Source organism: Aythya ferina, assembly GCF_964211825.1.
Source record: "Aythya ferina genome assembly, chromosome: 3".
Lineage (NCBI taxonomy): Eukaryota > Metazoa > Chordata > Aves > Anseriformes > Anatidae > Aythya > Aythya ferina.
The window spans coordinates 20,199,388-20,227,065 of record NC_140298.1 but is presented as its reverse complement, the minus strand read 5'-3'; the positions used below and the strand labels follow the sequence as shown (position 1 = coordinate 20,227,065).

At 38.9% G+C, this 27,678-nt stretch overlaps 1 protein-coding gene across 27 annotated transcripts in view; it reads left to right on the top strand.

The window, feature by feature from the left end:
* The window catches only part of ESRRG (estrogen related receptor gamma), a 404,916-nt gene that overhangs the window by 176,743 nt on the left and 200,495 nt on the right, over positions 1–27,678 (top strand). The gene's annotated exons all lie outside the window — the stretch shown is intronic.

The window sequence follows — 27,678 nt, the reverse complement described above, 5'->3', positions numbered from 1 at the left end:
TTATACCTTTCAGATTTAGATGTGGTCCAACACAGCTCTGCAGGGAGTCTGTCAGTCTTTCTCTCCGAAGTTCAATGTTCATTAACAGAGCCTGTTTGCTCGTTATATTTTCTAGCAGAAGTTTTATGCTTTGTCTTCTTTTCCTTCCACAACTCCAACACCCTACTCACCCATACAGATCAAGTCCTTTCTCAGAATGCTTGTTCTTTTGCTTATGTGCCTATAAAGCAACATAAGGAGGATGGATATGTTCTAGCCCTGCCATTGCTGGAGTGTTCCTGCTGATTTCAGTATGGCCATGATTTTTTTCTCAAATCTATTGATAGTAGGTGCATATTGCTAACAGGTATATAATAATAAGCACAGATCCTTTTAAGAAGGCATTTATGACGATATGGGTAGGTTCTGGCACCATGGCTGCATAAATCACAGCAGGCTCTTACCAAAGGGCGTAGATCCTTACCAAAAAGAAAATCTTTCATTAAATACTTTTTACGTTGCTCATTTAATCTGTAGCAAATTAAAACAATAATCTTGCAATTTCAATAGCAATGTCAATTAATATTATGGCTTGGCTAATATCACATGAGCATAATTTGAAGGGAGTTAAATCAGCGTGCCCCTCACCACGTATGAACCCAAAGTCCTGGGCAATGTTGGGCAGCAGCCTCCAGCCCAGGCCATTTCTCTTGAGGCCTGTTAGTGCAAATAGCATGCAGCTACATTTGATTATTCAGGGCTTCAGAAGGATGTGTCTCTTTGGTCTCATTTACCAGATTGGCTTCTAAGCGCTGTCACCTGGCCTGGCACTCCTTTACCTAGCAGAGCTGTGACAAGATCTGTTATGGTGGGCAAGGAAGTCTCTTGCTGCATGTGGCCACTGTAATTATCACAGAGAGGCACCTTTATTTAGCAACTCCACATCAGTATTACTGTTACAAAGGCCTCACGTTTGGGTGCATTCGTTTTATGCCTAACCTGTCAGTGGTGTTGATGCCCTGAAGCCTGATCAAGGAGTTAAACTTGTGCAAAACTTGCTTGATCCCAAGCTTTGCACATCAGTTTAGTTTGGTATGAATCTCTTCATAGTGCTGTTTGGAGGAGCATGTGACACTCCGTTGTGGCTTTTGCACTACTGAAGGTGAGCTCCTGCATGGCAATGGAAGTTTTATACTACACCTCCCCAACGTCCATCTTCACACATATTTTCTACATGTATCATTATTATCATCAGCATCTGTCTTTTGACTGATGATTTATTCGTCTCTAGGTCTCTGTCCCTTTACACAATACTAGATCTAAAATTACATCTGTCTAGAGAGAAGTGCACGATCTCAAAGATTTAATACTGGTTTCAAAATTTTATTGCCAATAACTAAATGTGAAATTGCTTTAAATTAACCAGTAATTATTTAGAAAGAAGTAAGAAAGAGTTAAAATAAATAAATAAATAAATAAATAAATCCCTTTCCCAGGCAAACTAGGCCCCCTTCTTCCAACAAAGCTGTTGCAGGAGGTTTCAATGGCATGAATAAATGTATTTCTTTTAACACTTTTGTTGCTTAAAATGCTATTGTTTCATCTGAGGTGTGAGGAGATGTGCTAACCTTGTCAATGTGCGTGCACTAGAGCAGAAATGATAACTGTATATGCATTTTTTTTCTTTTTATAACAGAAATACTGTGTGTGTGTATGTATGTGTGCCTGTGTGTGTGAGAGAGGGGGAGAGAGAGAGAGACAACTTATTTAAATCCTGAATACAGTCAGACCTCATATGCATTGTTAAAAAAAAGCCCTAAAGAATTGCATATGGATTAGGGGGATGAATATTCTATTATTTCAGTCTGTTCTGCTGATCTTCTTATTGTGACTTTGCGCTTCAGAAATCTGCCAGGAATTTGGCTTTGCTGTACTAGGCAGTAATTTTAAATGTGTATCAAGCACTTGATAGTGTATGATTTGCGTGCTGTTGCATTCCCATTCCCTAAATTTTCCACCAATTTATTACTTTTTTCATACTGTTTTAATATTTCAGGATGATGAATATATACAGCATCATTAAAGGTAAATAAAAAATGCATGAAATTAAAAAATGGAATATTAGATGTTTCTTTGCTGTAATCCCTAGGTCCAATAGGAATGAAATGTCTCTGTTCTGTCAAGTAATCCCTAAACATGATTAGGGACCTTGTAGTTTCCACATAGCCCACATAATATTTGTATCATATAAGCCTATTTATGTAAGGTTTGAGTAAAAGTTGTTATTAGAAGACCTATAAACCTATTTTACAATTCAGAAAGATATTCTTGCCTCTTAATCTCTCTACTTTTATTATTTTGTTGGAGTTGATGGCAATACGTCCTTAATTCATTTTTCAGAATTCTGTTACATCTTTTGGGTACTTATATGTACATTAACGATCCCAACGAAATGTATTTTTAAGACAGAGCACTGAGTTCAATAGTTCATCTACTTGCGTAGCTTCCTCTTAAAGCTGTGTAGGAGGGGATGTGCACCTCCTTCTAGGTCCTTTCGTCGACATCCAGGTTTAATCTGAACTAGGGGTCAGAAGATGCAGAGATTGTTCTCCTGATTTTGGGGAAGGGGAGATGGAAAGAGTGAGAGAGAGGATTAATTTTCTGTTTAATTGATGTTCTATATTATCAGTGATGTCTGATGCTTCTGGCAGTATCACAGAATGAGTTAGAAATCAGTTTCTGATTTGACCTGCCAATAGCATAGCATAGTTTTAGGGAGAAAAAGCTTGAAAGAACAAGAACATAGGAAAAGTTTTGAGCGACGAGAGAGACAATAGCTGTTTCCAGTTTAGCATCATTATTTCCTGTTGTGACAGAGTTGTGCTGGGGATGCAGTAGCCTCGTACTTCCTATTCCCTCCTGTGTCTTCTTGCCTGTGCAACAGAGAAGCTTGTACTTGCACCTTGTAGGCTCTTGGGTGAATTCACTAATGGTCCGAAGTGTTCCAGTTCCGTGGTAATACAAGGAAGAGCAATAAGCATCTTAAATAAAAACAGTGACATACTTACTTCTATGGTTTGACTAGGCTTTCACTAAAAAAAAATATTTTTGTGTGGAAACAAGGGTCAGCTGTGATAATTATATATTTCCCATGAGAAAATTTGAGGCTATATAAACCTTGGGATACCTGTTCAAAAAACCCTGTGGAGGTATACATGTATTTCTTCGGCATTGCATTGAAGCTTCACTTTTACTTCATTTTCAGCAGTTAGGATGGCATTTGAGCAATAGGTCTATTCTTGTATTTATGAACTGAGAGAAGCAAAACTGCTCACTGCTGAGCCCAGGGATCCTCTTCCAGGAAAACTGAGATCAATAACTGTTATCAAGTCTACATTTATAGGGAGTGTTAAATGACCACAAAGTCCTGATGTTCATCAATTAATATGGTGTGCTTAATACTGTGCTGTCCACCCCCCTACACCCTGCTGTAGTCAGAACTTTTGATCTTTGCTATCATTTTAAACAGTCACTTTCAGTTATCAGCATTTCTTTTTAACTGGAGACACTGTATTGGTGCCAGTAAGTTAAAGGCAAATGACGCTTTCCCTTGCCAACCTCCTCCCTCCTGCTAGCAATGGAAGGTAGGAATGAGATGATAAAGCTCAAGGTTCGTTTTGTGTTCAGAACCAGGGAATTGCAAAAGTAAGCATTTTGGTACTCAGCAACGAGGCAAGGGCATGCCCCAGCTGGAATGGTGCAAAATCTGAAAAGTGAAAATAAAAGCCTTATGCGCAGACTCATTTTCAGATGCCTTTATTGCCTCAGTTTAAGTGGAAAAGAGGGATTTGAAAAAGAGAGAGCTTAATTTAACAAAATAATATTATGCTTTCAATCCTTAAGATGAATGAATTATTTGGATACTTAACAGTGTAATGTCTTTGAATAATGCTGGTACTTAAGCTAGAAAAAATGATATTGCAAGTGTGCTGTGTTTGCCTCATGATGTTTTTACTGATTTCACATTTATGGGAAGCAATATCATTGTTGCAAAGTTTCCAAATTGTTTTTTACACAAATCTGCAGAAATTAAATCTCCTCCTTGTTATGAAAATGATGTCTTGAGATGCTGGTATAGTAGCGCAAGTCTGCAGAGACAATAAGCCCAGTTCTTGCAGATATTGTGTGTCCAATATTAATAGCTGCGCAAAACCACGTTAGGTATAGGATACCATACAACAAAGTAAATCAGCATATGCTTAAGTGCAGCATGTGAGCAGTAGCACAGAAGTCTCATAGGACCTCTTGTGCTTAAAGTTAAGCCCACGCCTCACTGCTTCCATGGAGAAGAATTTAGCCCACGAAGTGGAGTAGTGTGTGATGCAAGAATAATGGCAAATTATGTAAATTGTGAGTCTGCAGAGAGAACATCACAAATCAATTTCAGGCTCGAAGAAAATAACTTGAATGCAGATTTGTGTAGGCCACGTGAAGATTCCAGAAGGCTGTGCTTCCCACTGGTGCCACATATATCTGGGCTGTTGTGGAGGTCTTCAGCATAAGCCTGAGGGTGTTATTCCAAACTCTGTTCATAGCAGCTTCAGGAAAGGGCCACGTCTTTTGTCTGAGAGACAGGAAATGGTTCAGATTGTCCTGCTGGCCAAAAAGAGACATCTGGTAGAAACAACAGTGGTTTTGCTGAGGGACTTTGGTCTCTTGAGTAAGAGGGAAATGATTGCACCGTTCGTCTTCTAGCCCCCTTCAGGAGGGCTGCCCAGCCCCCAGCACTGCTAGGCTCTCGAGGGCACAGGCTTTACCTCCAGGGGGTGTCCAGGCTTCCTGGTTACCCACCCTTACTCCCAGAATTATTCCCAGCTGCTGGGAATCCATGCTAACTGGGGTGACACGCAGACCCACCATGCCCAGATCCCTGCAGTCAGCCCTGTAGCACACCGCCACTGATGGTACCGTGAAGGCCACCAGGCATGGTGAAGGCCACCAGGCACGTGGGCTCACCAGACCGGGACAGGCTGCAACGCTCCACTCTAGGTATGTCCATGCTCCAGAGTGGGGTGTGGTGCCAAATTATGTTAACACTGGTGTCAGAACTGCAATAAGTCTTCATAGCTGGATTTAAACTGCACAAAAGTGCTGTACGGGATGCATTCAAAGACAGTGACAGAATTAAGCAAGAGTAAGGTATGTGCATGACTGAGTTTTACAAATACAAATGGATCCCGTCGATGAAGGAAAACAAGATGGATCAAATTTTAAGACCTGGGAGCTCGTTTACCTACATCAGATGTTTAATGGGATGCTTAATTTGATTCCGTCTTCAAAAACTACTCACAGTAGTCACGCCACTGACTCCATGTCTGTGTAATCAAGGTCTCCGTGCACATCTAAGTCTTCATTTACATGTACAAATAACCATCAATTCATACTGCTGTTTGACTGCAGTGGACAGTTTTAGGTTCAAAATGGCAACTCCAGAGCTTGGGGGGTCTTCTAGCATTATTTCACTGTTATAGAAGTGAGTATAGACACACTTATGCCAGTCTACATAAATGAAAGCTTTTTAACTCAAGTTGAAGAAGGCTCTTCATTGTTATAGCTAGAAAACATCTCTTTTCAGTAAGCTTAGATGTTTCTAATTGTGTGATTTAAGGTTTTTTATTAAAACCAGAATATTAGTCTGTATTCTGTACAGCCTAAGGGCCACATTAGGTGAGTTTATTTTTCCAGACAGAAAAAAAAGAAAAGAAAAAAAAAAGGTGGGAAAAAAGTTGGAACGGGAGGACAAGAGCAGCTGTATATATGTTGTAGTAAGTACGAGCCACTGTATACTTCATTCTTTCTCAGCACTGAGCACATTTCTAAGTGGGAAGTCAGCAGTCACTTTTGTCACCCTTTTTGTTATTTTTCTTTTTATCAGTCTCATAATGTGGATGAAGGAGGGAATGTCGGATGTAGATTCATGAAATTACTGGTGCTTCCTCATTATTTTTACTGTGGTATTTCTACAGTAGCAAATTATCAATTACATTAAGTCTTTTTATTTCTTATGCCAGGGTTATAACAACTAAAATTAAGGTAGTTATGCTCACAGTCCCTTACACCACACATTCTACTATGGGCAAACTTTTGCTGTTTTCTCATAGTAACCTTTACAATGCAACCAACAAACATTATTTCTGTTTTAATGACTCTGAAATAAAGTCATATTTAAATGAAATGCAGTTTGCCTCAGCAGGGTTCTTTGAATTTATGAGCATTTTTGTCCCATATCCTACAATAATGTGACAAATATTATTTGCATTTTTACTGTTTTCTTGAATACTTTTAAACACCCATTTTTAGGAGACTTCAGATTGCTTTTGAACATATTTGAATGCATTTTTAGCTATCACCAAGCTTAAAATAGGAACCCTTTTTTCAGCTTATCTTTATTAAACACCTGTAAAAATCAGTGGTATTCTTTTTTCCTATAAAGCTTTCTTCCTTTAACAAATGCCAGAAATGCTGCACAGTTTCTTCTAGTATGGGCTTCTTTTCTTGGCGGTAATGGGCAGTAAATGGTCTGGTAATGTCCAAACCATATACACATTTACCAATCTGAATGTTATAAATGGAAACTTGAAATTGTAATATATCTGTTCCTTAACTATAATGAATTAATATTTTCCCATATTAGACAACTTTCAAAAAATATTATCCATATTTTAAAAAAATAGAAGTGACTTAACAAGTTTATTGCAAGCATGATCATTTGTATAAATTATCTAAAGAGTAGACAGCTAGGCCTGACAGTCACCAATTAATTATATTTTCTTGTCAAATTTTCACTTTGATTTTTTAAAATCAAAGCTATTCTTTTTTTTCGTAGTTAAATACTTGGTTTTAGAAGAAATATTATTCATCACCTTTCTAATCTAAAGGTACACTAGCAGCTTAATCTTGCTGCTCTTGAAGGTAGCTGTCCCAGTGATTTCATTGAGTGCTTCATCTTGCCTAGGTAAGCTTTGTTTTCTTTTGATTCTTTTTATTTTATTTTATTATTTTATTTTATTTATTTTTTTAAGAATGAAAACTGTCTGATCATTTTAAGGCAATGTTTCTTGAGTTAAATAAAATAAAAATAGTCAATCGGTGCAGTTATTATACCTCTATATAATTGTACTGAATTTTCTCTAACATTCAGAGATGTCAGTGGGAAGATTTCTTTACTGTTGTTATGCTGCAAAAATAACTTCTGTGCACACTTTTTGTGGTCCAAAAAAAAAAAAAAAAAAAGAGAGAGAGAGAAAGAACCATACACCCTGTACAGATTTTTTGCAAGAAAACCCAAGTCATTAAAATAAGATTGTGGACGATACAGTCTCCATTTTAACTCTGTGCTAGAAGCCAGTTAACATTAGGACTCCGTGATGGAATAACAAGGAAAGGTAGAAGAAACAAGGGAAGATTGCAAAAGTAAATACGCTCAAAAATAAGGAACCAATGTGCTTGTGTTTGTGGCTTTTGATCAAATGTAGGGGATTATTTTCAAAGTACACTGTGGGTTGCTTGAGAAGGGAGAAGTCGCCTGGTGTAATTGGAGAGTGGGGAGGTCTGTACTGCACGGGTTGCTGCTGCTAGTGCCTCTCTGATAAGATTGTAAGAGTTGCCAATATCAGTATTCAGCCTTGTAGCATGTCACGGTGCTTTCATGTGAACTGAACTGAACTGTCTCCTCACACTCCCTCCCGCTCTTCCTCTCGCTCTCGTTCCCTGCACTCATCGCATTGAAGTCAGGGGAAGGAAAAAAAGATTTGAGGATCGCCCAATTTGTTCTGACATAAAGAGATGTTTAGCTCTGTGAAAGGTGGTGGAGGCAGAGTGCCTGACTGACATCTCAACAGTCTGTCTGCTGGGATTGCTCACTTCATGTCCCTTCATATTCCTGCTGTGTCCTGCGCGAGTGCTCTTGTCTAATCTTCACAGTGAGAGCACCAAGAGTCCCTTGGGCTTTGGTGCTCAACACCTTGTTAGACGGGGCATGCAGTGCCACAGCTCCTGCTTTTGTGCTTGCTTTTGCTCTAATGTTTCAGGTTCATTTAAAGTCCAATTAGTTCTTTTTTTTAAAGGGTTTATGAAAATAATGGCATGTATTTCCTAATCGCCATAGACTTCCCCCTGGCAAGGCTAGGTTTGTGTAATATCAAATAAAGACAAGAGGAGGGAAAGAAAAGACCCTCAGTAGGGCAAAGCTTTAAGCAGCATTCTGTGCTTTTGTTTATAAATGAAGATACATTGACCTATTTTGCTGGTTTAGAAAACAGATGAGAGAAAATACTCATTCAACAACCAACACAAGGTATAACACGTTGATAATAAAAGTAAGACGGTGTCTGATGAGGAATGCTGGATTCCATGCCAGGGTCTGAAAGGAAGTTTAGTTGTTTAGGGTTTGTTTGCTTTTACAACGCTGAGCACGTTGTGATGCATTCTGCCATGCCACATCCTGTTACATCACATCAGGTTAGCCCAGGATGCCGAATAACACCAAGAACATGAATTAATGAGAGCTAATGCTCACCTCGTGTTGTTGGAGCATTATCAGGTGCCTTGTTCACTCCAGTTACTATCTGGATTCAGTCCTTCTAAAGCAAATCTGATATTGAAGATATGTGTATTAATTTAACAAATAGAAATGTTGTTTTTCATTAGGCTTCTCAAAGTACATTAATTAATAGATGTAGTTTATTCTTATTAAGCCATTAAAAACAATTAGGTATTGCACTCAGGGTCTTTCTTTGCTCCTTTAAAGGCATATGTTTTCTTCAGGTGTTTTATTGTTGATGACAAATAGCAGCATGGCACTGTCCTCTCAGCTTCCTGCAGATCTGGGGTCCCACAACTGATAATCCAGAAACAAGCTGCACAGGTTCTGGAATATATGGTTGTCACTGTTCAAATTTCCCCCCAGACTCTAATTATGAATGAATATCTTTTAATACACCCATTCTCTTGAGGTGTAATAATGAGTACCGCTATCTGAGAGATTTCTGATGCAAAGTCATATTCTCATGCATTGTTTTTGTTGTTTTTTGTTTTTTTTTTTTTTTTTTTTTAAAAAAAAAAAAAGAAAAAAGAAAAAGTGTCTGAAGCTTGAATCCTCTTCTGTCCTGAAATGCAAAGACAACTACACAAATACAGTGATTGTGAACAGCTGCATGGTTTGCTTCGGCCAGTGGAGAGGAAGAGATGCCACCACAAATGAGCATACCCAGCTCCTCTCTACATTTTTAGATGTGAGGGCTTGAAATACTGGGGATGGAGCAGAGTGGTTATTAAGGGGATTTGCTTGCTTGGATTCTCTCACTTTTTTCTTCATTTCTGTAGTAGCTGTAGCACAGAAGGGCTAAACTTTTTGTTCTGTTAGCAGCTGGTCACAATTCGAGGATAATGTAGAGACCACACCACACTCAAAGGCAGGGTCTGGGTCAGTCAGGAGACCAAACACCAGTTTTCAGAAATGTAGCTGATTGGGGTATTAACCTAGTAAGCTTTGTGCTGCAGGTAAAGGCCAGATCACACCAGAAAGTATTAAAAAGCAGTTTGGTGATTCTCAGGCACTCAAGAAAAGACTCGCCTGTAAGTAAGGATCAGATCTCTTTTCTTATTATCCAGCATGACTAATAACTGGGCCTGTGCTGCAGCAGATATAATTGATGACTGGATCATATTTATGTAAGAGCTGCTGTCGTGCTTCATCCCCATTTCAATGTGTGTGTCTTCATTTTGCCTGTAAGTTGGAGTCAGCACAAGCAATCATTAGCATCCCTTAAAATACACACAAAGGAGTCACAATAACTGATGTTTTCACTGGGAGAACGCCATGGGTGTATGCAGGCACACGTAGCCGGATGCCGACAGCTACTGAGATGATCTTTAAGGAACTGGAATGATCTTTAAGGTCCCTTCCATCCCAAACCATTCTGTGATCTTAGTCATGTTTCTTCTATGAACCATGCAAATATATAGGGGGAAATAGTCTTCCTTCTACAGGCAGGTAGGTTTCTACAGGAGCATCTCACAGAAGGACATTCAGAAAAGGGAACACCAAGGCAACACCAGGGCCCGTTGTGCCCACCTCAGTTCCCCTGGTTTTCCTAGACTTCTGCAGGTGTTTCACTAAACAGAAGCACATTGGCAAGTCATTGCCACGTTTCAGGCTGTGATCCAGCATTTTGTGATATAGGTCTACTTTAAACGTGTGAATAACCCAAGAGATGCTCGTGTCCAAGTCACGTGTATTGTTATGTATGTTTGGTAACTTACTGGGTTAAATACTAAACAAAAACTACTTGCTCACCAGTAAATATGCAGCCAGTGTGTATCAGATACTAAGAACTATACACGCGCAAATGTGTTTGTGTGTCTGCAGTCTTTCTCTTTTCCAGTTTGCTTTTGTGTTCACACAGCTTATTCTATAATACTTATCTACACAGGGAACTTGGTTGTTTTATAAAGATATATCTGTACAAGCCTGTAGTGTTAACTCTTGTTGATAATTTCCAAGGAGCTGGTTACAGAAGTTACCGTCAATTTAGCAGAAGTCATGTTAATTTAAAAATTGACCTAAAATACAGTAAATGACTCATTAAATCAATTTAAGAATTGACTTAAAGTACAGTAAGTGACTCATTAGATTAAGCTGTAGAAAGATACCCAATAAGAACAAAAAAAATAAAAAAAAAATAAAAAAAAAGATAGCTGTAGTTTGATATCCTGAATTATTTTTGTTAAGAATCAAATGATCTAATTACCAAAAGTGGATGCAAGGACATCTGAGTATTACCAAATAACCAGACAGCAAAACCACTAATGTAAAGCAAATGACCAAGTGTTACTGAAATAGTTTCATTAATTTCGTACCAATAATTGAGATTCACAATAAGGCTTTTAGCTAGGAGATGCTTAATAGTATACCGGATACTATTATTTTACTAAAATTGAGTAACTGTTCTATATGTCCCTAGATTTGTTGAATATCATGCCTATATGTTAAACAGTTTTCTATAGTATTTAAAAATTGACATTTCAAAGAGTGTAATAGCATAATGAAATGTAAACTGAAAACAGGAATGAGTTAATTAGACTAATGATCCCTTGACTCCTTTATTAGCCAGCTCTTTAGAAATTGGGATTAGCTTTGTTTTCTCTGCTGAATAAAGACAGGAAGGATGATGTTGATTCTAGTAAATGACAGCACCAGAAGAAATGAGTGTTTTCCTGTTCGTTATAGGTTTCATCATTTAAGACAAAAATTCAGCCTTCCTGCACGCATACCTAATTTTATTACACCTTGAGTTCAGCTCAGGTGGGAAGAGAGAAATCAAAAATAGTGTAGGAACACCTACTGATTTCATAGCAGTGGTGACTTTAAAAGTGATCTACTCTGTGTTGTTTTGGGGCTTTAAACTTTTAGATTCTTAGTGTGAATCTGGGGTAAACTGGGTTTGAATTTAAACGAAGTCTTCAGAAAAGGCAAGCTTGACAACTTTTTTAACTGGGTTTTGAACACTTAATTTGTCCTCTCTATAGGAGAGCGATTTACATGTGTCTCTGTCTTTTAAGGGCTATCAAGAAGCATGAGAATTATCTCTGTAGTGGTTCAAACCATGCATGTACATGCATGCAACAAATTGTTTTTATGACAAATAGGAGGATTCGTATGTTAGCAACTGTTAGTGAAACAGCATCATTAAAACTTCCTGCAATTCCAGACCTTGTTCTCAGGAGTCACTCAGGCCGAGCAAAACCTTAGCTAAAATGCTGAATTATAGGCAGGAAAAAGAAAAACAGAATTTAAATTGGTGGGAATTAGTGTCGATTCACCAGGCTAATTTCTGCCCTTTGAACCCCCGTGTACCTCTTCTGCAGCACATGGAGCGGTGCTGGGATGAGGGAGGGCAGAACGGGAGCCGCTGACAAGTGGCTTTTAAGTTTGGTTTCTTTCTGGTAGATCTTTATCCTGCAAAGTAATGAGTTCCTTGCCTTCCTCTGAAACTTATAGGTATAGAGGGCACCCAGCGCCTTGCAGGATCAGCTCTTTAACGAATGCCTGAAGAATACAAGATTTATCACACAAATGAGGCGATGGAGAGGAGGTGGCAGCAGCTGAGTTATGAAGCTTTTTACTTATAAGCAGGACTCATTTACTATCCCGCACGCCCTCATTAAGCATTCTTTGAGCACCACACTGAAGCAGAAGAAAGAACATCACTGGTTTGTAGTTCAGCCTTAGGTTTTGAAGAGGCATAGCGGGGCAGCTTGGGGTTGGCAGGATGGTGCTCAGCACGCTTGAGCTATCGCAGGTGCTCTTCTTTCTGGAAAGGAGCGTCTTGTAGGATCGAGGGCCACCAGCTGGCTCTAGGTAGCTACATGGTGGCTCTTTGGTATGGGATTGACTCAATGCCCAATTTTGCTGCGCTCCTGGTAGACCATGCAGCCCAAGCATTGTGCATGGAAGTGTTGAGTGGTACTGGTAGTCCAAGGCCATGCCTGACCTTGCAGCTCAGTATTAATTTGGAGTGGTGGAATTAAAATTTTCCATTCTTTTGCATTGTCATGCCTCACATTGATAAGCGCAAAGAAATGTAAATAAAAAAGACCTATTTCACAACCCTAGCTACAACCTTTTTGTTTTATGACAAAAGACAGTTAATTAGCATACTAGCAGTAAGCAGCCTTCCCAAACTCGTGCTAATTATGTATTCTGTTGACCGTGACTCCAGTCATAAGGTAATTGGCTTGCAGCAACATGACATTTCAAATCATCTCTTGAAATTACATCAAAAAGCCAGCCTGTTTTGTTTTGATAGGGGAACAATCAATTTGATAAGTGGTAACACAGCTCATTGTTTCACATTAATTAGACTAATTGCAGCATGTTAGCCTCTGAAATAGACAGAACTTGGAGAAGACAAAGGCTGTGGCCTTTAGCATGCAGTGCATGTGGTGGTTCCACTTGCTTGCACATACTGTAGGCAGAAAACAGAGTTGTTAGGATTCAGCCTTGCGGGAGGCTGGGTGTTAACAGGGGTTTGATGTGTTATGCTTAATCCACTGGCTTTCAATTATAAGATCCAGGTTCAAAAAATCCCTGAGAGAGGAAGGGAAGAAAAGCCATTTTGATACTAATGGTGCCAGTCTTTTGGTGATCTTGGGCTTTCTGTCTCCTGAAAGACAAAGCACAGATCTGGTAGTGGGATCTCTTAAGCATCTGTAGGTTGTAAAGCCTTTCTATGAGGACTCACTGCCACTCCTGCTTTTCTTGCTAATTTCTGCTGTTTATTTCTCAGTATACCTTAGTTGGACTGTTTTTCTTTTATATTTTTCATAGTATTGCAAACTCTGTGAGGTTGGCAGGGACTTCCAGAGGTCATCTGGTCCAACTCCTGCCCAAGCAGGGCCACCTAGAGCAGACTGCCCAGGGCCATATTTGCATATTCCCTTAAGAATAACAAAAACAAACAAACAAAAAACTTGAGAGGGTGGATTACTGAAGAGAGATAGTAGAGATGCATAACCCGCCCACACATTTCTAATTTAGAGCATCTTTGCCTGCTATTGAGATTGCCAATTGTACTTAGCTCTGTGATGATTTTTATGATCAAGCTGTGTTGTCTGTAGATTGACATGACCAAATGGATTTCACTTGTAATCTAATTGAAATGCAAACCCAGATTTTAAATGATGAAAATTGTAAGGGGTTATCTCAGTCCACAGGCTAGGTTAGCTTTACTGTTCACAGCTTGGGCCAGTGTTTCTGGCACATGAAACCCAGCATTGGGCCACTGTATATGTAAAAGGTGTGCTCTTTGACCAGTACCTTCCTAATGTGTTTGATAAATGGAGTTGTAATTGGCAGCTTCTCTTAAGACAGAAATGACAAGCATCAGACACTAAATTCCAACATTGTCTGAATGTGATGAAATCATCTGCAGAAGGCCAAGTTTGACTTATCTTCTACAGCTCTCTAGCCTACCTCAGTTTAAACTGAAGGATCCATCAGAGTGTTTCAGCTCTACTAATTATCTCTAGTCAGTGAAAAGTAACCCAAGCTTAAAAAAGTAAAATACAAAAATAAATGAGAGATTGTATGTGGGTGCGCAAAGGGTGGGAATTGTTGATTATCATGGAATTGCTTACACAAAAGCTGTAATTCTAGAGTTGCTTTCTATGGAAAATTGTTTTTCAAGTAAGGCCAGAAGATTTAGATATCCACATATTTCTACAGCTCAGTGGGAACCAAGCACAGAATTCACTTACGTATTTTTGTTTCCTCTACCCTCCTTGATCACAAGCTAGTTAGACAGTAAAATGTTTGGGGCAGAGTTTTTTAGTTAAACTTGCCTGTAGTCTGTTTGGAGAAGTGTAATTTTATTTAAATCAAAGAATTAGTTCTGGTAGCTTAACATTATCATTGCTAGTTGAAGCTATATTTTTATTAGTTTTGCTTATGTTTTATGTTGGCCCCTTAGCAAATGGTCATAAACTCTGTTTTAAGTCCAGCTACCAGTGACTTCATACTGCTGATTTATTTCTATCATTTACTGGCAAGAATGTATTTTTAAAAATGTATTCTAAGCAATTCGTTCCTCTCCACCTCCTCTCTTCTGTGCCTCACTTCTCTTTCCTCCTCCTCCAACATTTAAATTCTTTCATTCAGCTTAAAATCCTGCCCGGATTAGTGATGTAACCACCCTAAAAATGCCAGGTTTTCTTGGAGAGGTAAGTTAGGAAGCAGCAAGAGGCTGAAGCCTCTTAGCATTCTGTCTCAGCGCTGGTTCCAGTTGCCTGAGCAGAAGCTGGACGCAGTGCTGTTAGGATTCAGCCTGCACCCTCGCTGTCACCGCTGCTGCCGCTGCAGCTGGGCTCTTGCTCGGAGCAGAGCAAATCTTTGCTCAGTTAAGCGAGCGTCAGTCACAGGCGAGCTTGGCTGCCAGCCCAGGGTTGTTAGACTCTTCCCTGCTACACCTGAATGAGATATTGACGAGACATTGCTACCTAAACAGAGTCGAGAAACACTAGATTTAAAAAAAAAAAAAAAAAAAAAAAAAAAAGAAAGAAAGAAAAAAAATAATTAAATTGTCATGGGGATGACAGAATAATTTTGAGAGTGTAACTTACTCTTCCAATGCTCAGTTGAAATGCTTGCAGTACAGAAACTGTGCTGTCTGCTCTGTGACAGATCATGTATGATCTTGTTTAAATACCTTTCTCTGTTTTCTCAAAATCCACGACTGAATGGTAACGCTGACTTCCAAGTGAGAAATAGGGGCATGGGCAAATCATAGCTTAGCAAGCTGAAACAGATTGATACGATCCTGCAAGGTGCTGAGCTCTTTCAAAGGTGCTAAATTACTGGTTTCAGCTTACATCAGTAGCTGGCACTCAGCTTCTTGTAGGATTGCACTTTCAAGTTGCTTGGTTATTATCTAGTCAAACAAAATCGACAGGGCCGTAAGACACAGCGAAAAGGAGCAGTGCGAAATAAAGTTACAGAGTTTGGGGCTGCATGAAGATACTGCCAGTGGGTATTCTGCATGGAGCAGAGAATAAAGGAAAATCAGGGACAGAGCAAAAAGAGATAAAATAGGAATAGTTTTTAAATAGGAATTGCTGGCAGAGCTATTAATCACACAAGTCTTTGAGCTCTAAGGGTTGCATGAGTGGAGCTAATACTAAAGGAGCGAGATACTTTGCCGATATCTCAAAATACACTATTAAAAGCAACAAGCAAAATTAAAGGAAGATAATGTCTGAACAGATTAATGACATGTAATAATCAAAACAAACAAACAAAAAAATCAAACCCCAAGTATCTTCAAAAATCCAAATCATGATATTGTGACTGTGGTTTTGACAGGATAGAACTTTAACGATCAGTTGTGCAAGTTGCTCATTTTGGCATACAGTTGCAGCTCCAAGATTAGACTCTGATCTCATTTACACCAATAAATCAAAATTTCTGCTGCTTTGCTAGCTATATGCTGCAACTATGACCAGAGTGTGGACTCTTGTTAGACTCTGTGCCTTTTTTTTTTTTTTTTTTTTTTTAAACAGCAGATTTCACAGTGCCTCTGAGGTGGGTTAGAACAGGAAAAGAAAAATGCATTTTTCACTGCTGTCTTAGGTAGGCCAACGCCTGCTCTTCCCAGCAGCCAGGTGAAACAGGGGTTTCATGCAGGCAGAGGCTTGTTCTTTTTTTCTGAAAACAGGAATCAAGCATCTGAGAATATAAGACAAATAATTCAGACATAATTGTTATTATTGTATTCCTTTTCGAAATTTACGTCATTGCCTTTGAAATGATGTTGTTTGAGTTGGTTCATAGCAAGATGAACACAGGTTCAGAAATTTGCAAAGGAGCATACTCTTCTCCTTACATGGGATGATACATTTTTCTTAAAGTCCTTACTATTTCGTTAACCTTCCACCCCTAATGCACAATCTAACATGTTTAATGAAAGAAAACAAACCTAAACTCTGTATGGAGCTGGACTTGTGAAACAGTCAGGGTTTTCAGTGAAGCCTTCATGAGCTTTAAATCAGTGTAAAATTTAGCTCATATTGCATTCTCACTGGAAATGGGTTATATGATAATTTATGTTGAGCTGATCGTAACTAAGCACCTCATAGTAGTGTCCTTCAAAAAATTTTAATCAAGATTGTCTTTCCCTCTCCACCTCTCTTGGTGCAATTTCAAGAGGTATATTTGCATGTCAATCTGCACGTGTTACTGAAGTTATCCCACTGAAGCAAGCACAGCATCTTAGGTGCATACGTGTTTTATAGCAGCATAATGGCAAGTGACTCTTCGCATTCATTTCTGGTTTGTGTGACTATAAGATTCAGCCCCTTGATTCTTTTAAGCCTTGAAAACAGGGCTATTTCCAAGTGCTTGTCAGATCTATTTTTCAAGTCTATTGGTGCTTCATGGTCAGTGTGTGATGCACAAAGTAGGGGAAGAAATTGTTGATCCTGTGAAAATCACTGGGATTGTCCAGCTTTTGCTTTGAAATCTTTGCTTCTAAGTGCATTTGAGATTTACTTTTAGATGTATGTTTTCTCTTGAGGCTTCCCCCTGTTTACTGCATGGAAAACAGCAGAGAGGTTTCAGAGATGTGTCTTAGGCAGCAAATGCTAGAGGAGTCCTCACCAGGGCAAGCTCACCAAAAGCTATTCAAGTTGAGGACTGTCTTATTTTATGGTACTTATGCAATATCTAATACAACAGGGTTCTGGTCAGCAGTGAGGACAGTGTTGCTCCAAGATAATAAGAAACAGTTTCCCATCTAAGGGTGGGAAATCAAGATGACCAGGGTGGGGAGAGGTGCACTGGTAAAAGTGGGTGTGTGATTTCTTATGCAGGCTTTTTTCTTTTTCGTAATTAAAGGATTATGTTATGCAGTTGTGTATGGATGGATTCCTAGTAGAACCCTAGAAAAGATAACCAAGATTTAAACAGATCTTGAATGGGTGTTGAAGGCAAAGGTTATGAGCTAAAACCAAAGGTTTGAATTCAGAAACGTAGCTGAGCATATTTTTAGTTAGACTAAAGGTTTAAGCTCACTACATGTCAAGCTTGACAGAAGTAGTCTTCATCCTGTTGTGGAGCTTTGGAGTTGAAGGTGGAGGACTCTGGATTTGTTGAGGAGTGGCTGAAGTAGAAGAACAGAGAAACTGGGGTAAAGAAAACACAGTCAGGTAACTGTAGCTGATGCAGAGGAAGTGAGTTAGGGGATGCTGCAACCCCTGGTGGTGGATACAGTGAAGGTAGAGCTGTTGGTTCTTTGGCAGACACTTTGTAGCTTGCTCTGTATGCAAATGTCAGGAGATGTTTGGTGCATTTGCCCCTAGATCCTGATAAATCAGCAGTCATTGCTAGGCTGGAGGTTTGTCTCATAAAATTAATGGAGATATCCCTACAAAACACTCTCTCCCTCTCCCACACTTCCCTCCCCCCCCCCCCCCCCCCCGCCAGTAAACATTAGAAGTTGAGGTATTTCCAAATTATCTTTTCCTCCCCACCAGTCATTTCTGGCAGTTTTCCAAAGGAGAGGAGATGACAGCTTTTCATTGGTCACTTAATTGGGTATGCCCATTGGTCTCTGTGACTTCCAAATTCATATTTTTGTGTGCCTGGGGGCTTTTGTGACAAGGTGCTAATGGGTTCCTGGCTGGGCAAGCACCTGTGTCAGAAAGTGTTTCATAGTGTCCCTTATTTTTCCAGCTCTGACTGCTTCCATTAACTTGCATTTACCCTTATTGTTTCCCCCCCAAGGTACTTTTGTTTAATTTTTTTCAGACTTATAATCCACATGTGCAAAGGAAACTATTGCTTGCATGTGCAAAGGAAGTTATTACTTTTATTACAGAGAGAATATGGGATTTTCAAATGAGAGCTTGTGCCTGAGACAAGAAATCTAGCAGATGGAGAAAAGAGTTCAGACCACTGACTAGCTCAGGGATTTTTATTACACCAACGAAGAAGTTCTTCAAGGTGGACTGTGAGTAGCAGGTGGGTGTCCTGCTGATGAAAAAATTTCATTTCCTACTGTTAGGATCTAGAAAATGGCAGATAACATACCATACAAGCTTTTGTAATAAAGTTCTTCCAAATGAACTGTTGCTGTAGCCGCTCCAGCCTTATGATTGTGAAGGTTCACCTTCACAATGAATGGTGAATGGTCACAGAAATGGTGTCTGCAGCTTTAAAAGAGAAATAAAGCCTCTGCAAAGTGATCTCTGTAGTGGGCTATAGTCTATATAATGAGGAAGACCTTAAGTCCTTTCAGAATGTCCTGTCTAAATGTGTGTGCTATTCACAGCAATTAATATCATTGCTTCTGAAAAAAAAGGTAGAGTAGCTTTTCTGTTTATTTTCCTCTTATAGAAGTTATTTCTTGATCATCTAATGTATTTTGTGAGATAATACTGGTGTCTTGTCTTGGATCTATGCAATAATTTGTCTTTTTATTCCAGTCCAAACTGGGGAAAAAATACTATGGATCTTCTCCTTCTATTACTACTAGTTAAGTAAATCCTGTTTATGCAGTGAACCATCCAAGACAGTTCCATAACTTGCTGTCTTTTGCTCTAAGGAATGCTTTCCATAACATGGTGTCATTGGCTCTTTCAGCTGAAAATATTAGACTTTATTCTGCTTCCTAGTCTGCTATAGCAACTTGGTTTGCCCTCTGCACTTCTCCAAATTTTAAGATGTAGACGGTGAACTTCTGAGTGGGAAAAAGCCAGGTATGGCAGGTTTGGGGTCTTCTAGAAATAGAAGCAGAATAGATTTAGAAATATATTAACAGACCTTGTGCAACTGAAAACATATATGAATGACACAGGGTCCTTAACTTCCTAACTGGTAGGACAAAACATGAACAATAAAGGATTTCTTGAGACAAACAGAGCGTGTCCTGGCATAGGTCTTTCAAACAGTTTTTGTTTGTATGGTCATGTATGAGAGACATGGCCAAGGACAGAGAAACAGAATGTATAAATGAGTTTTTTATTACTTGAATGTTCATATGAAATGAAGGACAGACTGGATTCACAGTCAGTTCCCTACTGGAGTGCCTTCTGCACAGGACTTTTTCAGTATTTTCAGATGTGCTCCAAAGATAAAGACTATACCATGCTACAGAAAATGATATCTAATCCTATATAAATATATCTATTATTTTTGCACTGCTTTATCCAGCTAGATTAGCAGAAACTATATTGTGTGTTTATCCTTTCCAACAGATAGACATCTTTTATGATTTTTAATTGATCTGTAACCATATTTTCCAAAGGGAAAATGATTGGATACTTTGAAAACAAATGCGTCTATGACCAGTGCTGATCTGGCAATGACGTATTGAACCTTTTGTTCTCTTTGTTTGTCTTGTACAAGGAAGAGAAGTGATACTGTTAATTTTTTATTTTAATTTTTTCTTTCTCCTGCAAATGTTATGTCATTAGAGGCTGGTCTTTTGATTTGTCACTGTATTATAAAGCTTGCCTGCCTAGACATCTCATATTTACCCCTGCATAATAACAGTGACAATGGACTAAGAACTCACTTAACATGCAGGCTGAGCTGCAATCTGTGCCCTGCTCATGTTGCTGGAAGAGCAGCTGTCAGGGAATCTTGTGAGGTTCTCCAGACTGCCTTGTCCTCTATCCCAGCACTGCTGTACTTTGGGGCTACTAAGTATTTGTAGCTGGATATCTGTATATGGTACCCACAAACCCATCAAATTGCAGGAAAAATATGTGTCAGTGGCCGGTGTTCAAACCCAACACTCTCCACTCCCAAAGGAAGTAAGACAGCAGCTCTAACTCATATGGATGTGGGGCTCGAATCTTATGCCTTTTAGTGCTCTTAATCTGTTGTGCTCACCGCCAAATTCACCTTCCAGATATGCTGCTGTGAGAATCTGAGTAATTCATTGTCATCAATTAAGTTATTCTAGAATTACTCCAGTGTAGCTGAGAACAAAATTAAGCCTCTAGTCTGTTCTGGGAAATTAAACAGATATGTTTTTTTTCTAAGTGGTTTCTAATACATTTCGTTAGGAAATTATTTGATGAGTGTCATTTAGGCATTTGGGATTGGTATGGTGTCAGGGGTTTGAACAGTCTGACAATTTGTAGCCGGTCAAAAGGAAATGAAAGCCTAATATCTTCACAGAACACTTCAATATTTTTAATCTTTTTTTTTTCTTTTTTTTTCTTTTTTTTTTCTCTCCCAAGCATTGAATGCTTCAAAGATGTCATAAAGGCATGCAGTAGTAGATTCATTCCTAAAGGCCTGGGAGTGCTCCAACTTCTTTTCCTAAATGAGTTTGGCTATCTTAAAACTTAGTTCTCTCATGGTATTAGTTTGTGTCTGTGGCAATTGCTGTAATTTTCACAAGTAAGCAGTTTGCAAGCATGAGGCAGAGATTCAATTGTACTTTTCTTAAATTGCATAAAAAAATCACCTAGATCATGTTCTGCTATGACTTCACAGTTTTTAGGATACCAGAAAAACTTTATGCTAAGGCTGATGCAATATTCTTGGCCACAGAACAATTTGACTGAGTTCACTGGAAATCTAAAGGGAGGTGAATCCACCAAGGTCAGTGACATGATTATGTTATTTTTTCAATGTGAATAAACAGATGTTCACTTTCATGATTATTCACACCTATAGAATTGGACATTAGGTAAAGTATTCCAGCGTACTGTTACACCTAAAACAGCATTGTTGCCGCTGAAGGCATGAAAAACTTTTAAATCTTGTTGGATGCTGACAGAAATACTGATATTGTTGACTACTGTTGATTTTCAATCTCATTTCTATCATGTTTGGAACATGTTTGGAACCAGGTTTGTTGTTAAATTTGCATACTTTTTTTTTTTTTTTTTTTTTTTTTTAATATATAATTAGTGGGGTACTTTGGATTTTTGCAAAGACAAGTGAAATCTGGTCCACTGGACCTCTCTTGATTCCTCAAGCTGGGACTTCAATAAAGGGTCTCATTAAAAATTACCTGCCATATGCAGGAAAGAAAACAGTTCCTCGACCAAGAGATAGTCCTTGAATTGTATTTGAGCCTTTATTTTTGAGACAGGATTACTGTATATTAATGTAATGTTTTTTTCTACATCAAATTTTTGTGATTTTCTGGTTTCTATAATTATTCTACATCAGTTTGGTAATACAGGAAAATACTATTTTGTCCAGTTATGTGTCTGCACATACTTGTCTTATACTGTCCAAACAATGCTAAGCTGTCCAAGTGTACCTGTAATTTTGGTGAAATGGACCCTTACTGCTTTTAACATAACATCTCTTTCCTTTTTTGTGCCATATCTATTCTTTTAACCTTCCTTAGGGAATTCTCTTTTGCCATTCTCTTCTCAGGCCTGAACTAATTTCTGGTTTTATGTGTCTGCCAAATTACTGGCTCTTCATCCTCATAAATATATATTCCATTAGGCATGTTGAAACCTATCTGTGAGAGAAATGCAAAGAGAGGTAAAAGAAGATCACGATAGGCAAGAAATTTTGAGAGAGCTGGTCAGGCAGTTTGTCTACCTGGTCTCAGTCTTCTTGCCTAAACTGTATTGACTGTAATGTTGACACACAAACATCACTTCAGCTACACGCAGAACTGTACCTACCTGGCTTCCTGCTGCTATGGTGTATTGGCCACAGTAGATACAGTAATAGAACAATGAGACAAGTAAGTAGAGGATCCTTTTCCATGCATGACATTTTTATTTCTTTCTCTCGAGATGCAAGTGTTGGCCTGACAGTAGTCAAAGAAATGTCAAGACAGGAAATAGAAGAGTAGAGAATATGTATTGTGTTGGCACATCAATCTCTAGCACACTCTGTATAAAAATGCATTTTAAACTATATTAATAAATGTCCATATAATCTAGTACAGACGGAATCTAACCACACCTGGATAAATATCTTTGGTTATGTTTAATCCAATTCTTACATGAAAGAAACTACCCCTGTACATTTTTGTAAAAGTACTTTGCTTTACTCTATGCTTTTAGTCTTCAGTCTCAGTCTTGCTACGTAATTGCTAATAGCAGCTGGACAGTTGCATGCAAGGCTTCTAGTTAACATTCACAGTGAGCTTCACTGAGCGAAGTAGACACTGTGTGATTAATAAAAAGGTATTCTTAAAGCTCAGTGTAGCTCAACAACAAATATAAATGGGGGGAATAACCTCCCTCTTTACCTTTCTTTGAAAAGATAGAATAATTTAGATAATTTGTCCAGCTAGAACCTTGCTTAGAAGTATGTCAGGGAACTGCAGAAAGAAAAAGTGAGAAGTATATGTAATCCTCATATCAAAGAATCTAGATAGTTTTAAAAGCGTATAGTTGGTGAAGTCCCAATAAAACATATAAACATTGTTGCCTTTGCTTTTACAAACAGACTGCTGGAGACGCAGACAGGCTAAGTGACTACGAATGGGATCCTAGAATCACTCACTTGTAGAATTAAGAACAGAAAGGAAAAATGCTTGTATTTATCTTCTATTCTGACCCACTTTATGCTGTTGTTACAAACAGATGGATTGAGGTAACTCTGAAAGTGGTGTTTAAAACAATTGTGCTAAAGAGAAACTTGCCCAACTTCTAGTCAGCCATAGCTAAGTGAATTATTTCTTTTTTTGACTCTGACAGTTATCTTGAAATAGCCCTTTGATGAAATCCTCTCCTCTTTCAAGTCCTTGGAAAAACTCCTACGATGAGATTCATTTCACCTAACTTTAGACATCTGAAGTGTAAACTTCTATATCTGAGCTCCTCATCCTCGACTCTCTTTATAGCTGATGGAGAGAAATGAAGCCTTCTAGGGTACGATTCATCTTGCTTGTTTTGGATGGCTTCTTTAGAGGAGAGAAATTCAACCCTGTAAGTTCCTGCCTCTCTCTACTGGCTTTAAAGAGATACTAGGTGGCCAAGTTCAGTAGCATCACACTCAGCTAGTCAGAAAAAAACACCTGTTGTGACTTCGGAGGGAATTTGGATGCCAACGTGTTTTACTTGGGAAGATATCACAGGCTCTGTGTAGGAAAGGTTAAGGTTCTTGCAGACTGGAGATATATTGTGGTTATCCTCTCAAGTGCTTTCACACTTCTACCTGTGTTCTCAAAATTCTGTTGCGTTAAAATATGTTCGACTGTAGAAACTACAGGGTGTTATGCTTCCTCTCAAAGGTACTGCTATTCTGCACCTACAACATCTTCATTCTTCTTCCTAGAATCACATGTAAATACTGTTAATCTGTGGCCTATCTACTCTTTCATTCACCCCCAAAAGATTCTAGCAAAATTTTAATAAGCTCAGAGGAATGCTAAAAGAAAATCAGTTATTCCAATACCTTTTCTCTTGTACCAGTATGTGTACCACATGTGCTGTGTGCAGCAGTTCTTCTCCTGAGCTTTATCACAGTGTCTTGTGAAACAAATGTCATCACAAAAAAGTGGCAAATAGTTTGGCTTTAAAAAAAAAAAAAAAAAAAAGGAAAAAGGAAAAAAGGAAGGGAGAAGTTACAGGGTTTTGTCGTTGCCACTAACTTTAAAAGTAGGCCTATGTTTCAGCATGGGCTTGGACAATTATTGGGGTAATACTGGAGGTGCTGTTTGGGTGCTTTTACTTTTTGTGTTGTGATTAGCCTTTTAAAGGATGTGGGCCTTAGCAGAGGTTGTCTGTGCAAGGATAGAAAAAAATCAAGGTAAAATCTCCTGTGTTTAAGATGGACTGATACATTGTCAACATGTTGTTTTGTACGTTGAGGGGACTGGTGATGTTCCTATTTAATTCACTGGACTTTATTTGCTGGGGCATGAGCACATTTCAGGGTGCATCGTTTCCTTGCAGACCAGGTGAATGTGTGGTGGTTGATACTGGCCTCCCTGCCGCAGTGATTGCCTGGGCTGGGCACTTCAGAGCTGAACCCAGTGCTGAAAATGACTTCTTTAGGCGGTGGGCCATCTCCTTGGTTCAGTGTACATAGCTTGGCTGACTGCGTTCATGCATTATCCCTGATAGTTTGCACTACTGTGTTTTGAGATAGATAGTCTGCTCTTCTGGAAGTGGAAATGGTGAAGAAGTGGAGATGGAAGTCCTAAGCAAACAGTTTCTGTAGCTGGAATTTGTGCAAGCGAACAGAGGAACCTATCATGTTCATGAAAGGATTTGATGTGCAGTGGGGTATAGGGAAAATTGGAGCCTTGAGAGGGTCATAACAAGACAGGGTAAGAGAGAAGCAGGAGAGAAGTTGGTGTAAGTAGTGATGAGGAATGACAGACCAAGTTGTCTATGACTCCTTGGAAACTGACAGGTAGAGGTTTGTTCTGCCCACGTATATGTATATAAATCCAGAATAATACAACTGCTCTTGTCTTCATGTTATACTGATGTGAGAGCATCACTGATGAAATTGTAGCTGGTGCTGCTTTGTCCCATGAAAAAGGAATATGTCAGATCACTGTTCATCCATCTTTGCAGTCACCCTTCATTTTATTTTGGTGGGGTCCTAAAAAAGGCTTCATCAAATCTTTCCTGTAGTAGTAGGACAATGATATGCCTCATAAGGAAAGAAGACTCTTCCATATAGAGGATAAAAAGATGGTGAAAATGACATGTTCATGTATTTTATACATGAAAAAATCAAGCTTGTTAATTATTTCACTAATCTTTACATAATTGCCTGATTTGGGGGCAGTTAACTGTAAAAGATTTGAACTACATTAGGAACTAAAAATGTATTTACATGTTCATGTAAGTACGTGAAGTGCCTTAGGATTTTCTCAAAATGAATTGTGTTAAAGCAATTTAAAATACCATGTTATCAGTACCTGGTATGATACCCTTTGGCTCTTCCAGTCTTCCTCTTTTGTTCCCTCCTTCTTTCTCCCCATAAAAACATCTGCTTTTGTTTTTGCTTCCATAGGGTTACTTTGTAATTTGTTTCCTGTAATTAATATGTCTGTACCTACCTGATCCAATGGCTAGTGAAGATGTTGGAATGTTTTCCATTCAGGTCCATGGGTTTCAGATGTAACCCTCAACAGATAACTATTAAATGCTGAAATTCACATCTGAATAAAAGGGAGTTTTCTGTGTATGTAGAAATGCTTTCTTTAGCCTGAGGGATGGCAGTAAACACAGAAAGTGAGATGAAGACTGGATTTTTTGCAGAACAGATATTTCATTTTAACTGACTTTTTTTCCTTTATTCTTCTCATCTCTGCTTGAAAAAATGTTAAACACGTTGAGTCAGGGAGACATTCCTGTGCTGCATTAGAATAGCCATCAACGTCAGCCGAGACCATTTGGATCATGTCACTTGTCCTAAAGTGTGTAGCTGTTTTTAAAGAAAGAACATGTCATGTTCTGTACAGGGATCTTTAATGCATGAAACTTGTTTGAAGCAATAATAAATCAAGTCCTTGCTGCTAAAACCAGTGTCTGATTTTCCCTCATGACAATCTCTATCTTTCCATGTGTAAAAACTGAGACAATAGCAAGAATAATTCTGCACCCACAAGTACTGCAAATAATTTTGATCACAACTAACTAAATAGATAAATCTAGGGGGGGTTGGGGGGAGAAGACACACAAAACACCACCAGAAATGTAAATGCCCTGCACGTTTGCCACAATGCTTAATAATGTACTCTTTTTCTACAAGCATTGTTACAGGAGATTGCAAGATGTATAGAGATATTTTCATTATTCATGCCCTATTGAGTATACAGTTCTGCAGACATTTTTCTCACTTCTTCCAAAAAAAATAAGTGGAGTAATTAAGAGCAAGCGTAGGGTTTGAGACTTACTTGCCTATCTTTTTCAATTCTTTTATGTGAGCATTAATTCCATTAGATTCAAAACAGTTGCTGGCGATGTTTTGAAAAAAAAAATATATATATATATATTTTTTTTTACTTTTTTTACTCCTTATTAATAACTCGTTTTGACTGCGTGTAGCCATAGCTAATACAACTACAAGAAATGTCAGTGCAAATCTGTTTCAATTAATCTGGAGTAGTTTAGGACTGCAGACTATTTTAGCAGCATGACTTAGCTTCAAAAGCTCTGTGAGAAGATGACAGAAACCTCAGTGCTGGCAAATGTTATTTACTGTCTACAGCGCATAGTAGTGTAATCATAATTACAAATGGATGGTGCTGAGACCCCCCCTTGGGCTTGGATTGGGGTTGCAGCTGAAGTCAGACAAAGGGTTCAAGGGCCTGACTCTGCCTGCCACCTTGTGAAGGGCCTTACTCTTTCCTCCACTACAGCTTTGCTGGCTTGGGATGCAGGCAATAAATGCTCCGTAGGAAAAAGCACATCAGCGCAGCAGCACTGCTGGCCGGGGTGCCTGTAGCCACAGCGTTTCATGCCCAGAAGTAGAGTGGGCTTCTTCAGCCTGCCTGGCCCTCGGTCCCACCTAGCACATCAGCCAGGTCCCAGCAGCACCAGCTGAGATGCTGTTTGCTTTTTGGACGTGTGTGGGCTCCAAACCACATAGGGACTGTGGAGAGGCCAAGAGTGCGTTTTGAACAGCAGGTTTTAATGACTTTGAGTTACGTCGAGAGCGAACTCAAATTAAGCTGGTGACCTTGAGCTGGAAAACGTCAGCCCGTTATCAGCGACCTGAACCGTGAAGTCACTTTGTATTGTTTTGAGTGTTTTTGCTTATGGAGATTGTTGTATTTAGTTTTTTAATCTGGTGCGGCATAGTAGAGGTAACCATCAGTTTGTTATAAAAACAAATGCTCTGTTGACCTTTTCCTTTCCAGTCAGAGGGCTGTAGCAAACCGAGGTAGCCATCGCTTGTTAGTTGTTCCACTTGCTGAGCTGCTCGAGAACTCCCAATTTCCAATAACTCGGCTCTTGGGAGCAGGCTGGAGCACGGAGCACAACATGTGAAGTGTTGTGATTTGTTGCCATGATGACAGTGTCAACTTAACTACAGCTGACAAACAGTTTTTAAATAGAACATTTCAATTCATTATAGTATTCTCCATCTGTTTTTTTTCAATGTCTGCATACATGCAAAACATCTAAGAAATGCTACCACAATGGTTTAGTTTACTTACCCAGCCACGAACATTAATTAGTTGTTGA